The 12,565-nt window shown below is 53.2% G+C and overlaps 1 protein-coding gene across 5 annotated transcripts in view; it reads left to right on the top strand.

Moving 5' to 3' along the window:
• The first annotated feature begins 5,971 nt into the window (after positions 1-5,971).
• The window catches only part of PAK4 (p21 (RAC1) activated kinase 4), a 44,855-nt gene continuing 38,261 nt past the window's right edge, over positions 5,972-12,565 (top strand). For 4 of the 5 annotated variants that reach the window (XR_006197136.1, XM_042918954.1, XM_042918946.1 and 1 more), the window contains exon 1: positions 5,972-6,124. The gene's annotated coding sequence lies outside the window, so the exon portion shown is untranslated. Of the gene's footprint in view, positions 6,125-9,319; positions 9,783-12,565 lie in introns of those variants that run through there. The other variant, XM_042918952.1, reaches the window with a different exon arrangement.

The following is a 12,565-nucleotide window of genomic DNA, read 5'->3' as shown; positions in this document are numbered from 1 at the left end:
ATTTATTGCCTTACTGATGGCCACCATATGCCAGGCTCCGGCGGGGCGATGCCAGGGACACGCCGGGGACAGCAATGAATCCGCCCCCGCCAGGCCCCCTAGGAGTTCATGGGTGAGCAGAGAAACACAGTTACGCAACGCGGGTGACAAACAATGAGGGAATGCCACAGAGGGGTGCACCCAGCCCGTGAAGTCACCCGCTGGGCAGTCGTTGCCCTGAGCTGGTGCCCGTGTGGGCCTGGCCTGTTCCATCCCAGGCCTGGGGGAGGCTGTGAACGTGCCTGGGCGGTGGGGTCCACAGAGAGCAAAGGCCCGGCACTGGGTTTGAATCTCAGCTCTGCCCCTTCCTGTGGGGTGTGAGGTCACCAGCCCACTCTGAACCTCTGTTTTCTCATCTGTCACAAAAGGAGGATCACACATTATGGGGTTGCCTTGGGATTAAATGAGTCTGAAAGTGTTGTGTTCTTCTTTTTTTCATGGTTTTCACTTTTTGTTTAAGCTTATTTATTTATTTTAAGAAAGAGAGAGAGAGAGAGCACAAGCGGGGGAAGGGCAGAGAGAAGGAGAGAGTCTCAAGCAGGCTCTGCACCATCAGCACCGACCCCGATGCGGGGCTCGAACTCACAAACCGTGAGCTCATGACCTGAGCCGAGACCAAGAGTCAGATGTTTAATAGACTGAGCCACCCAGGCACCTCTGTCATGTCCCGCATTTAATTAGCTAGCGGGGTTCCTGGGTGGCTCAGTTGGTTGAACGTCCCACTTCGGCTCCGGTCATGATCTCGCGGTTTGTGAGTTCGAGCCCCGCATCCGGCCCAGCGCTGACGGTGCGGAGCCTGCGTGAGATGTTGTCTCTCCTTCTCTCCGCCCCTTTTCTGCTTGTTCTCTCTCTCAAAATAAGTAAATAAATTAAAAACTTAAAAAAAAAAAAACCCACACGGCATCCCACCCCCTACCTCCCATCACCTTTCCCTGCTTTATTTGCCTTCAGATCACGTTTGCTTTGGGACCCGCTATGGAGATACATCTTTCATGATTTATTCTTTCTCTCCTCCATCGGAAACTGGGCTCCTGGGGCACGGGGGTTTCTGCCAGTTCTGTTTACCCCTGGAGTGCCAGTACCCGAAACAAAGCAGTTCCTCAATAAACACTGCTTGAGTGAATGAGGGAAGGCAGGAGACGGGCAGACAAAATGCTCAATGCGGCACCTGGCGCTGAAGGAGCAGGTAATAAATAGGAGGAACGATGGTAATTTAGGTGAATCAGATGAAGGCCTGGCCCTCGGGGTTCCCACTGCCGGGTGCGCAGGAGACAGGCACGTCTGGCCGATTACAACACCTGTCGTGTGTGACATGCCCAGCAAGTGACGGGTTGCAGGACGGAAGCCCCTACAGCTTCTGGGAGGGCGAAGAGGAGCGAGGCTTTTGGGGCTCCACAGATGTGTGTCCAGCAAGCTGGGGTGAGTGTCCCCAGGAGGGGCGACGGTTTTGGCCCTTGTGAGGCTTAAATTCTACTGGGAGAGATAGAGAAGAAACCATGAACAAAAATACTATCATGCGAGCCTTCCGGATGGCGATCAGCACTGCGGAGAAAATACCCTGGAATTAAAGCATTGGGATAGACTCAGTCGGTTGAGCTCCGATTTCGGCTCAGGTCATGATCTCGTGGTTTGTGAGTTCGAGCCCCGCGTCGGGCTCTGTGCTGATGGCTCAGAGCCTGGAGCCTCCTTTGGATTCTGTCTCTCTCTCTCTCTCTCTCTCTCTCTCTGCCCCTCCCTTCTCTCTCTCTCTCTCTCAAAAATAAACTTTAAACATACATAAATAAATACATACATTTGAAAAATAAAGTGTCCAATTTGAGGAGTTTTGGGCCATGTGTATTCCCATGAAATCGCCACTATAATCAAGACCCGGAACATTTCCACCACCCCCAAGTTTCCCTCCTGTCCCTTTGCCGTGAATCCGTCCTGTTGTCCCCCAGCTTCAGGCAACAGCCGATCTGCCCTCTGTCACTAAAGATTCGATTTACCTTTTCCAGAAAGCTAGGAATAGAACTGTAAGAAGAGACTGGCTTCTTTCACTCAGCCTAACACATTCGCAATTCATCCACGAGGCCCTGCTTATCAACAATTCCTTCCTTTTTATGCCGAGTAGCGTCCTGGAATGGATATATGGCAACCCGTTTATCCGTTCGCTAGTTGATGGACGTTTTGGGTTGTTTCCAGTTTCCGGCGATGTGAAAGCAAGCGCTGTGGAAAAAAATAAAACAAAAAACCCCGAAACCCCCAAAACAAGCACCATGAACCTTCCTGTACGGGTCATCGCGGGAATATATGGATTCATTTCTCTGGAGTAAATACCCACGCGTGGGATCGCTGGGTCCTGTGTCTTCTGCGCTCTTTTTATGGCGGCAATCTTGTATTCCGTGACACGTTTCGAGCTCCGCTTGTCACCTTGTTTTATATTGTCCATTGGTTCATGTGTTTATTATTTATCTCTCAAGCATTTATTCTCTGAAAAAGAAGAGAACTGGTTGGAAGCCTAGACCCTGAAGCCAGGCTGCCTGTGTGGCTTTGGAGAAGTTACTTAACCTCTCTGTTCCTGTTTGCCCATTTGGAGAATGGGAGTAACAAAAGTGCATGGGATGGTTGTAGGGATTAAATGAGGTGGTGCGTGTAAAGTACTTAGCACAGGGCCAGTCACTTGAGTGTCTGACTCTTGATTCCAACTCGGGTCATGATCTCACGGTTTGTGGGTTCAAGCCCCGCGTCAGGCTCGGTGCTGGCAGCTCGGAGCCCGGAGCCTGCTTTGGATTCTGTGACTCCCTCTGTCTCTGCCCCTTCCCCCACCCCTCTCACTGTCTCTCAAAAATAAATAAACATTTTTTAAAAATCTGCTTATTAGTGGGGTGCCTGGGTGGTGCAGTTGTCTAAGCATCTGACTCTTGATCTCGGCTCAGGTCATGATCTCGCAGTTTGTGAGTTGCAGCCCCGAATCTGGCTCTGCGTTGATGGTGCAGAGCCTGCTTGGGATTCTGTCTCTCCTTCTCTCTCCCCCTCCCCTGCTTGTGTGCATGCACTCTCTCAAAATAAATAAATAAACTTAAGAAATTTTTTTGAAAATATGCTTATTAGCGGACCGATGCAGTTCAAATCTGTGTTATTCAAGCATCACCTATACATCCGCATATATTCCTTTGTCTATGTCTTTTTTTCTCCCTTTAAGAACAATTCCAAGAAGAAGAATTGCATCAAAGGGTTGACAGCATTATTAAGTCTCTTCATGGATATTACCAAAAGCCTGCCCCAAGATCATAGTCCTATAAGTGGGGTATGAGAGTGGCTGTTATCTGGTATTCTCGTCAGCACTAATTATGACATAAAAATTTTTCTGAGAGATCAAAAAAGGGATCTGTTTAAGAGTTTAATATCCATTTCATTCATTTGATTTGCCAATTCCATTTTTTTTTGTATTTGTTGTATTTTAAATTCGTGTTCATGTGTTTTGCCTGTTTTTATGTTGTATGTTCATCTTTCTTACTGATTTGAAAATGCTCTTTACATATGAAGGACAGAAAGCTTTGTCTGCCATCTACGTATCGCCACTCATCTTTTCCCTTGATGTACTGAAATTTACCATTTTTATGAGGCCAAGTCCTCCTCACCTGTTTCCACCTATTGGGCGGTCACCTCCTCGCTACCTCCTCCAGGAAGCCTTCTGGAGGAGGCTGATTTTTTCTCTCAGAGCCCTGAAGAAAGAGGGTCTAATTGCCCATCCTGAGGAAGCCCTGGGAGTAGGTCTACCACTGGGCTTGTTCCGGGGGTCTGATCTCTGACCGAGATGCCCAACTAAGTTCCAAGAGCCTAATGCCCTACCTTAAAGAGGGCCTCAAAGAGGCAAAGGCTACCCCCGGCCCTCCTCCCATCACTCCAACCTGGATCGCGTGCCGTCATCTTCGCTACTGGACTTGACTTTTAAAAAGCAGAGACTCTGTAAGACATACAGATTTCAAAAGAGCACAAAAGCAAGAATGTTTAATGCTGGCGAGGATACCTAAAAGTGCACGTTCCCTCTGAACGCTGGTGGGAACGTGAATTGGATCCTTGGAGCACAATTTGGCAGCCTGTGTTCCGGGCCGCCGGGAGGCAGCAGAGGGCAGGTAGCGAGAGCCTTGGCTGGGAATCAAAGGTGGGGAGGAGCCCTGGCTCTGCCCCATTAGCTTGTGTGACTTGAGCAAATAAAGTTACTTCTCTAAGCTTGGATTTCCTCTGCGAAGCGCAGGCACGAATAATCATAGCCCCTGTTGTTAAAATTACACAGCTTAGCTCCAGGCATGGCAACTGTTACTATTATTAAATCTTAAAGTTGTACATTTCCTTTGACCCAGCAGTTCCATTTGTGGGAATTTATTCAAAGGAAATAATTAGAGATGTGCACAAATATTTAACTGCTTGAATGGGGGGGGTATTATTTATAATAGCAAAATATTTATCACAGCTTCGATGTTCAACAAGAATGAGTGGTTAAACAAATCAGAGTTCATTGACAGGGTGGCATCTGAAGCCATTAAAACTAATGCTCTCGAAGAAAATGACATGGGAAGATACTGGTGATATTTCCCATCTTGTTTTTAAAAACATATAAAATTCTTTATAAACATATGCCTCTGATTCTGTTAAAGACAAAAGGGGTAGGTAAACGTACAGAAAAAAAAATGACTCATGCAATCATCCATTCATTGCCTTCACAGGCATTAATTAAATGCCTACTATGTGCTAGACACTGTTCTGGTGGGGGAGGGGAGAGGCAGAATGCACTCAGCGTTTAAGAGTATCTCTGTGGGGGTGGATTTAGGAATCATCCAACCACCCCATTCAGTAAATGTTTATTGATCATCTACATACCAACAGTGCAAGGGTACTGGGGCATGCACAGTGAAGAAAACAGACAAAACCCATGCCCTCCTCGAGCTGACATTTCAGTAGAGGGAACTACCAAAAAACAATAACTACAATTAGCTAATCATCTCGTTTGTTAGAAGGTGATTACAGCAGAGAAATATAAAAAAAAAAAAAGCAAAGTGAGGGGTTTAGTAGCTTGAGAGAAGGTTGTTTGCTGCTTTAGTTAAGGTGCAAAGGTGTAAGATCACTGATAAGGTGATACAGGAGTAAAACACTGAAGGAGTCAAGAGAGGGAGCCCTGGGGTACCTGGGGGAAGGCTACTCTGGACGGAAGGAACAGACAATGCAAAGACTTTGAGGTGGGAGAGCACCTGATATTTTTCCGGAAGGGCAAGGTGGCTGGCGCCCAGTGAGTGAAATCACAGGACAGCTTATCTGCGTTTAGCTTAAGGATTTTGTTGTTTTCTGGTAGTTTCTTTCTTTCTTTTTTTTTTTTGACACATTATTCACTTTTTAAAAACTTATTAAAAAGAGTAAGATCAAATAGTGTCTTGATTTCAGGTCAAGTTCCTGAACTCAGACAGACTGTCGTTCAAAACTCATTATCTATGTCCTGTAATCCTGAGGCAGCTAGGTCACCACTTTGAGCCTCAGTTTCTTTATCCGTAAATTGGGTATTAACAATAAAATAGGGATTTAGCGAGTGTTTAGCGGAACGATGCAAGTAAAGCATTTGGTCGGGTGTCTGGCACATAATAAGTTCGTCATAACTGTTTCTGGCCACTATTGCGCATTACCGCTTTCCACCCACCAACTCTTTTTAGTGTAAGGTGGGTCTGTTACAAAAGAATAGTCATTTCCCCTTTAAGAACTCGATCCGGCGGGGAGCCAGCTTCCCGGCACCCTTTCCAAATTTTCCAATCCCCGCTTGGCATTTTCATCCCGAAGGCCTCCGATTGGACAATATGCACCAATCAGAGGCTGGAGCGGGTTCTGCCAGCGGCCCAGCTCCGCCCCCGAGTGGGCCCTGCCCCCTGCCCGGTCAGCCCCGTTGCTATGGGGACTGGTGGGCAGTGAGGGGGGAAAGCCCCGGATGTTCGTTGGGGATTTAACATGGCGGCGGCAGTGGCCGCGGTGGCGGCGGCGCAAGAGAGTTGAGGGCCGTGTGAGGGTTCGGAATTCCGAGTCGAGCAGCTAGGCCGCGAGCGACTGCAGCGCCGATCCGGTAGGATAAACGGTCTGGCCAGGGGATTGGGGTGGGCCGGGCGATGGCGGTGGGAGATCGTTTACACAAGTAGGGGGCGGGGCCGCTGGGGTCAAAGTTCACTCAGGAGGGAAGGGTCGCGTCCGAGGGGTCGGGGGTCAATATTGCTGGGGAGGGTGGGGTAGGGGAGGTCAGAGGTCAAACTAGCGAAGGGGGCGTGGCGAAGGAGAGCGCAAATTTCGAAATTTAGAATGGGGCGCGTTCGAGGGGGCTCGGGGCGAGTGTCAAAAATGGGGGTCAGAACTCATCACTTGAAGGCCGGGTGCGCCTACCAGGATCAGAGATCACAGCTAAGGGGGTCGGTGGTTCGCAGGTTTAAGGCAGCAACCAGCGGAGCAGATGCATGAGATTTAGGTTGGGGGACCTCTTTTTAAGGGATCAAATGTGGGGCGTGGCCAAAGGAGGGCAAAGGTCAGAATCTGACAGATGATGTATCTGAGGGTCCAAAGTTAAAACCCTAGAGGGATGCATTGCTGGGGAGGACGGGAGGAATGTCCCAGAGAGAGGTCAGGGATGTCCTGGTGGAGTAAAAGCCCCCTCCCACAAATAATGGAAATAATAGCAAACACTTACAAATCACTATGTGCCAGTTCATTTAGATGCTTTACATATATTTAATCCTCACTACAACCTTACAGGGTTGGCACTATTATTAAGAGCCCAAGTGATTAGCCCAGGATCATCTAACGAATAAGTTGTGGGGTTGGGATTCAAACTCTGGAGTTCTGGGCGCAGAATGGTAGGATGCTCTCAAACATCATCTTGTCTATCATTTAATGACGGCTAACGCTGTTCTCAGTGCTGTTTCATTCTACCACAATCTTGCGAAGTGGGTACCGGATAGACCCACTTTGCAGACGGGAAAACTGAGGCTCAGATAGCTTCTGCTGAGTAACAGAGGCCGATTCCAAGCCGGGTCTGACTGATTCCAGAGCTCCTGCCCCCAGTCCTCATACTGTAGATTGTTGAAGGTCTGTTCCTGGAAGCAGGGGGCCGGGCAAAGCTGAGCCACTCCCTGGACTGGAATGGATTGTCTCTGGGCTTCTTGGAAGGGCGTGATCTGGGAAGAGAAGTTCCCTCGGACCTATGGGAGTGGGGTGTTTGTGGGTGGCCCAGAGTTCAATGAGTCTGATGGGCTTCTGCCTGGAGAGCGTGTCCTTGAGTGGGACCCTGTACAAAGTTGAGTATTCTCTGTACTGAAAGCCCCAAGCTCTCACCTTGGTCCTCAGTCGCCCCCGCCTCATTTCCTCCCCATCCCTCCTCGAGGTCCAACCCCACTGGCCTGTTTGCTGTTCTTACTCTCTGTGGGCACATGCCACCCTCCAGGGCTTTGACCTTCCTGTTCCCTCTGCCTGGAATCCTTTCCCCACCCTGCCCCCTCACTCCCAGTCACTCCACCCAGTTCTCACAGGCCCTCACACTCTTTATCTCACTATCTTGTTTTCTCCCCAGCCCTTTGCTCTGTTCTTACTTGGTTTTTCAGGGCACTGTTTGTCCCCTGCCTCCTCCCCAGAATGTGGGCCCCCCACGGCGGGAGTTTCTCCCATGCTGTTGCTTCCCTGAACACCCACCTGAAGCCCTGCCCGGCGGTAGAGGATGCTCGGCTGTTGGAGGTCAAACGATGGTTGCTGCTGGGCGCCGGGACCACAGCAGTGGAAGAGACACGGAATCCCTGGCCTCCAAGGGCTCTCGGCATCCCTTCGTGGGAGCAGACTGGCAGCAGACCCCCAGCCTGTGACACATGGCTTCATCCGTACCCCTGGGGTGCCTGGCCTGGGAGGGGCGGTGGAGCAGGGAGGGGACGGGTACCTGCCCTGGGGGTGTGGAGCAGTACTGGGGACTGGTTCGGAGCGCGGGCGCTGGAGCCGGGATTCACACGCAGCTCCAGCGCTCACGGGCCGTGACTGTGGGCAAGTCGCTTAACTTTCTGGGCCTCCGTTTTCTTCGTCTGCAAAATGGAAATAGCGATAGTGGCCACCTCGTGGGATTGCCGTGAGGGTGCAAGGTGTAAAGCGCTTGACCCAGGGCCGGGCACACGGTGGGCGCTGTGTTAGCGTTTGTCTTCCTTGGGAGGACCTCACTTTCCATCCGCCTCCTGGCTTTCTCAGCCAGCCGCCCCGCCCCCTTCTGGGCAGGGTCACTGGGCGGGCACACTGCCAGGCAGCCCCATGAGGTCAGCCCCGCCTCGTGCCCTCGCGGTTCCAGCTTGCTCAGCATCCCGGGCTTGGCACAGAAAAGGAGGGACGGGGCTTTGGCACTGGGGACCCAAGTTCGGGTCCCTGCCCTGTCACCGGCCGAGGGACCTTAGGCAAGTCATTTCTTACTTGCCAGTCTTATTCCTGACGATACATTTTAGACTAGGGAAGAAAGTGAAGCATTCAGTATAGCAGAGCACTCCCCCCTCCAGCTGGGGCCTGTGACGAGCTCAGAGCTTGCAGTGTCGAGTTCAGTGCCCCGCCCCGCCCCCTCCCCAGCCTCCCTGCCGGCGCTGCCCTGCACTGGATTTGGTGTTCAGCGCTCCTCTGCGGGTCTTCCTACTTTTACTGCCTTTGAGAGTGTTCCCGAATGAGAGCAACAGCCCTCAACCCTGGCTGCACACTGCAGTCCCCTGGAGAGCTTTCAAAAATGCCGTGGCCCAGGCCAGCCGTAGAGATTCCGACTTGGATCCGCTTGGGTCTGGGGTGGGGCTGGCATCAGTACGTGGCTCTGGTGGCCAGCCGGGGTTGACCGCCGCCGTTTTCCGGTTTCACGGATCATGTAAGTGGTATCCCGGTGAGCAGCCTGCTTTTCCTGCTCACCGTTAGAGTCCGCCTGTTGCTCCGTGAGGATGTGTGTCGCGCTAGGACTCACGGCCTCGGCCGTGAGTGTTTCTTTTTGTGATTATGCCACACAGGAGTTACCTGTTCACCTCTTGGTGGACATTTGGGTGGTTTCCCATGGGACAGTGACGGTGCTGGGTCGAACATTCTAGAACGTGTTTCCTTGGATACCGTGGCCAGAGTCTCTCGCGGGCATGGGACTCGCAGTGGAACTGCTGGACCTTCCAAATTGCTGTCCTAAGCAGTTGTACCAGTCTGCTTTCCAACCAGGCTTGAGGGCTCCCTTCACGCCACGTCCTGCTTTGGGCGAGTTCATGGCCCCTGCTGAAATGGCTTTACTCAGCCATGAGATAGATGGTGGCTTTATGCCCACCCCCCGCCCCCGGGCTGGCTGGGAGCAGTTGAGGAGGTGGTTCACGCGATGGGCTTAGCTGGGGCCTGACACCCACCGAGCCCCCACACCCAGGCTTTTGCCCTGTAGGGCATCCGGGGCAGTGACCACAGCTTTGACGCAGCTCTCCTGGGGAGGCATCTCTCAGGGCTGACCGTGGGGAAGGAAACCGTACTGACTTGAACCTCCTCAGGAACGGGGCAGGGAGGAAACAGGTGAAGTGTGGAAAGCGACAGGCAGAGCCTGTTACACTCCTTGTGTGTCTGACCACAGGTCCCACTGGCAACCAACACGGCCCTGGCCCTGCCTGCATGGATTTTGGCATACCAAGGACACGGGCCCCATCCCCAGACAATGACGGCCCAGAGCGTCAGGACTGGGATGGGGAAGCACAAGCAGAAGCGTCAAGGTTAGGATCCGGGAAGCACCTGGCCCAGCCTGGGGAGTCGGTGAGGGCCTTCTAGAGAAGGAGACATCTGACCGATGAGAAAGAGTGAGCCAGGCCTAGAAAGGAGGTGGAAAGAACAGAGCGGGTAGTGGGTATGGGAAGTGCAAAGGCCCTGAGATGGTCAGGTACCAGCACGGAGGCCAGTGTGACCAAGCAGGCACTGAGCTCAGGGAGGCGGGGAAGATGTGGCAGATACACGGGGGGCCGACAGGCTGAGGCGAGGAGTGTGGGTTTTGTTCTGTGTCTAATGAGGATCATTGGAAGGTTTCAAGCAACATTTGGTGTCTTTCTTTAAAAAAAAAAAAACAACTTTTTTTAAAAGTTTATTTATCTTGAAAGAGAGAGTGAGAGAGCACAAGGTGGGTAGGGGCAGAGAGAGAGGGAGAGAGAATTCCAGGCAGGCTCTGCGCTGTGAGAGAAGAGCCCAACTCAGGGCTCCAACTCATGAACCCTGAGATCGTGACCTGAGCCGAGATCAAGAGTATACTTAACAGACTAAGCCACCCGGGCGCCCCCATCCCGTTTCTCTTTTATAAGGGTTGCTCCTTTTGCCATGTGGGGCCCAGATCATGGGGGGCGGTGGCAGGGAGACCGTAGGAGGCTGCTGTAATAGTCCCAGCAGATGAGGGCGGAGAGGATGAGGGTGACAGTGATGGAGGAGGGATCTGTGTGCTGTCGAAATTGTGGGTACTTTCCACACATTAACCCACTGGATCTCCACAGACAGCCTACGAGGTAGGTACTGTTATTGTCCCCACTTTAGAGATGAGAAAACAGACCCAGAGAGGTAGGTGACAAGTCTAAGATTACACAGCAGGCAAGCGGCAGAGGTAGGACGTGAACTCCAGGCCTTCAGACTCTGGAGTCACTGCCTGCTGTGGCTGTCCTCAGTGGTTTGGAAGTGGTTTTGATGAGACAAGGTCTCTTCCTGTCCAGTTGGGCCTGACCCAGGCTCCTCTTTATTAGATGGAAGCTCCTTGGAGGTCTGTTCAACCTGGGCTGTTTCTGGGCCCCGGGTCCCTACCTCTCTCGGGGTCCCCCACAACCCCTTCGCTCTCTTATCCACTGCCTCACCCCTCCTTGTCCTGCTGGCTCACAGTAGACCAGACTTCCTGGCCAGACGCCGGTCGGGGTGTCCCCAGCAGCTGTTTATCCCATCACCCGAGCCAGGCGGCCACAGATGCTGCCAGCAGGAAGCGGTCTCCTTCCAAGTCACGGCCAGGGAAATGGGACCCTTCCCGCCCCAACCACCCTTCCGGGGCTGGGGCTTGTTGTCCGCCGGCCGCCTTGGCCCACAGGAAGGTGTGGGGGGAGCAGAGGGGGGCAGAGGGGAGCTCTGCCAGGTCCCAGGGGAGCTGGCTGTGGCGGACGAGACAGAAGCCACCCCTCACCGCAGCCTGTCTCCTGGGGCCCTCTGGTCCTGCCCTGCCTTTCCCCAGGTGCTGCTGCCGTCCTCAGGGGCAGTGACCACTTCCGTGCCGGGGGCCACGCCATCCACAGCATCCCTGCTCCCCCTAGCTGGGGCCCCTGGGAAAGAGCCGGAGCCTCCCGGCCTCACGTTCCTCACCTGTGAAATGGGCCGTTGGGAGGGTTGTAGATCATGCTGGAAAGCGCTTAGCACGTTGCCCGGCCCACGGTGAGCTTGCGGTAACAGTTTAATAGTTCAACAATTTTAACAGTCTCCGTTTCCGTGCGCCCCGTCCTCCTGGGCTGCGGCGTCCTCCTCGCGGGCTCCCAGCCTCCGGGGCGGCCAGGCCAGGCGCTGGCTGTGCTTTTTGAGCATCCTCGTGGTGGCTCTGCCCAGGGGCCCGGAGGGGGAGGGCTTAGTAACCTCATTTCTCTCTGCCAGCGTCTTCTTCGTTTTAAAGAGGCACGTTTTTGCTCCGTGTGTGCATTGTCCCCTACATAAGAGTTGCAAACCTCCGCACGGCACAGCAGGCTACAGGGTGACGAGGAAACCCCGCTCCGGGCCTGGCTGTCCGTCCCCTTCCCAGAGACAGCCATTGTTCCCGGCGTCTTTTCTTTTTTGCGACGTCTGTTCCTGCACACGATCTGCCCCCTTTTGTTTCTCCCCAGGTGGAGCCGACTTCCCATGTTGGTATTCCCTCGCAGTTTTCCCCCTTCCGTTCTGTGGAGCGCTCTCTGCGGCCGTGTGATGTCCCCTGATGCGCCTGTGTTCGCGTCAGTGGCCGTTCCCGCCCTTCCAGCCTTTCCCTCTTCTGGACAGGGCTTCACGCGTGTGAGCGTGGCTCTGGGTGCGGCTCTGGAGGCGGGCTCGGGGGTCTGAGGTGCGCACCCTGGTAGCTCTGCCCGTAGGGCTCTGGCCTGCCCGTTTACACCCCAGCCCCCCAGCCCCCCAGCCCCGGGGTCTGGTGGCTCCGAGGCTTCCTCGCTGGCGTTGTTGGGTGTTACCTGATACTTTGATCTTTGCCCGTCATGTAAGGTCCTGATTTTCATGTGAATGAAATGGAGCATTTCTGTGTTTGTTGAAAGCCGTCCAGGCTTCCTTTCCCGGGAGCTGTTTGTGGGATTTTTACTTTCCCTGAGAAGGGGAAACTGAGGCACAGGCTGGCAACCCCGGCGCAAATAAGTGGCAGATCCAGGACTCGAACCCCAGGCCCTCCTGGCTCCAGTCTGGAGTTCTTAACTTGAGTGACACGGTGGAGGCTGAGGGCATGGACTCTGGCGCCAGCTTTGCCCCTAGTAGCTGAGTGGTCACTTAACCGCTCTGTGCCGTGGCGTCC

The sequence above is a fragment of the Panthera leo genome, chromosome E2 (genome assembly GCF_018350215.1).
Source record: "Panthera leo isolate Ple1 chromosome E2, P.leo_Ple1_pat1.1, whole genome shotgun sequence".
Classification (NCBI taxonomy): Eukaryota; Metazoa; Chordata; class Mammalia; order Carnivora; family Felidae; genus Panthera; species Panthera leo.
The sequence above is the reverse complement of the archived record's forward strand: the minus strand, read 5'-3'. Positions and strand labels throughout refer to the sequence as shown.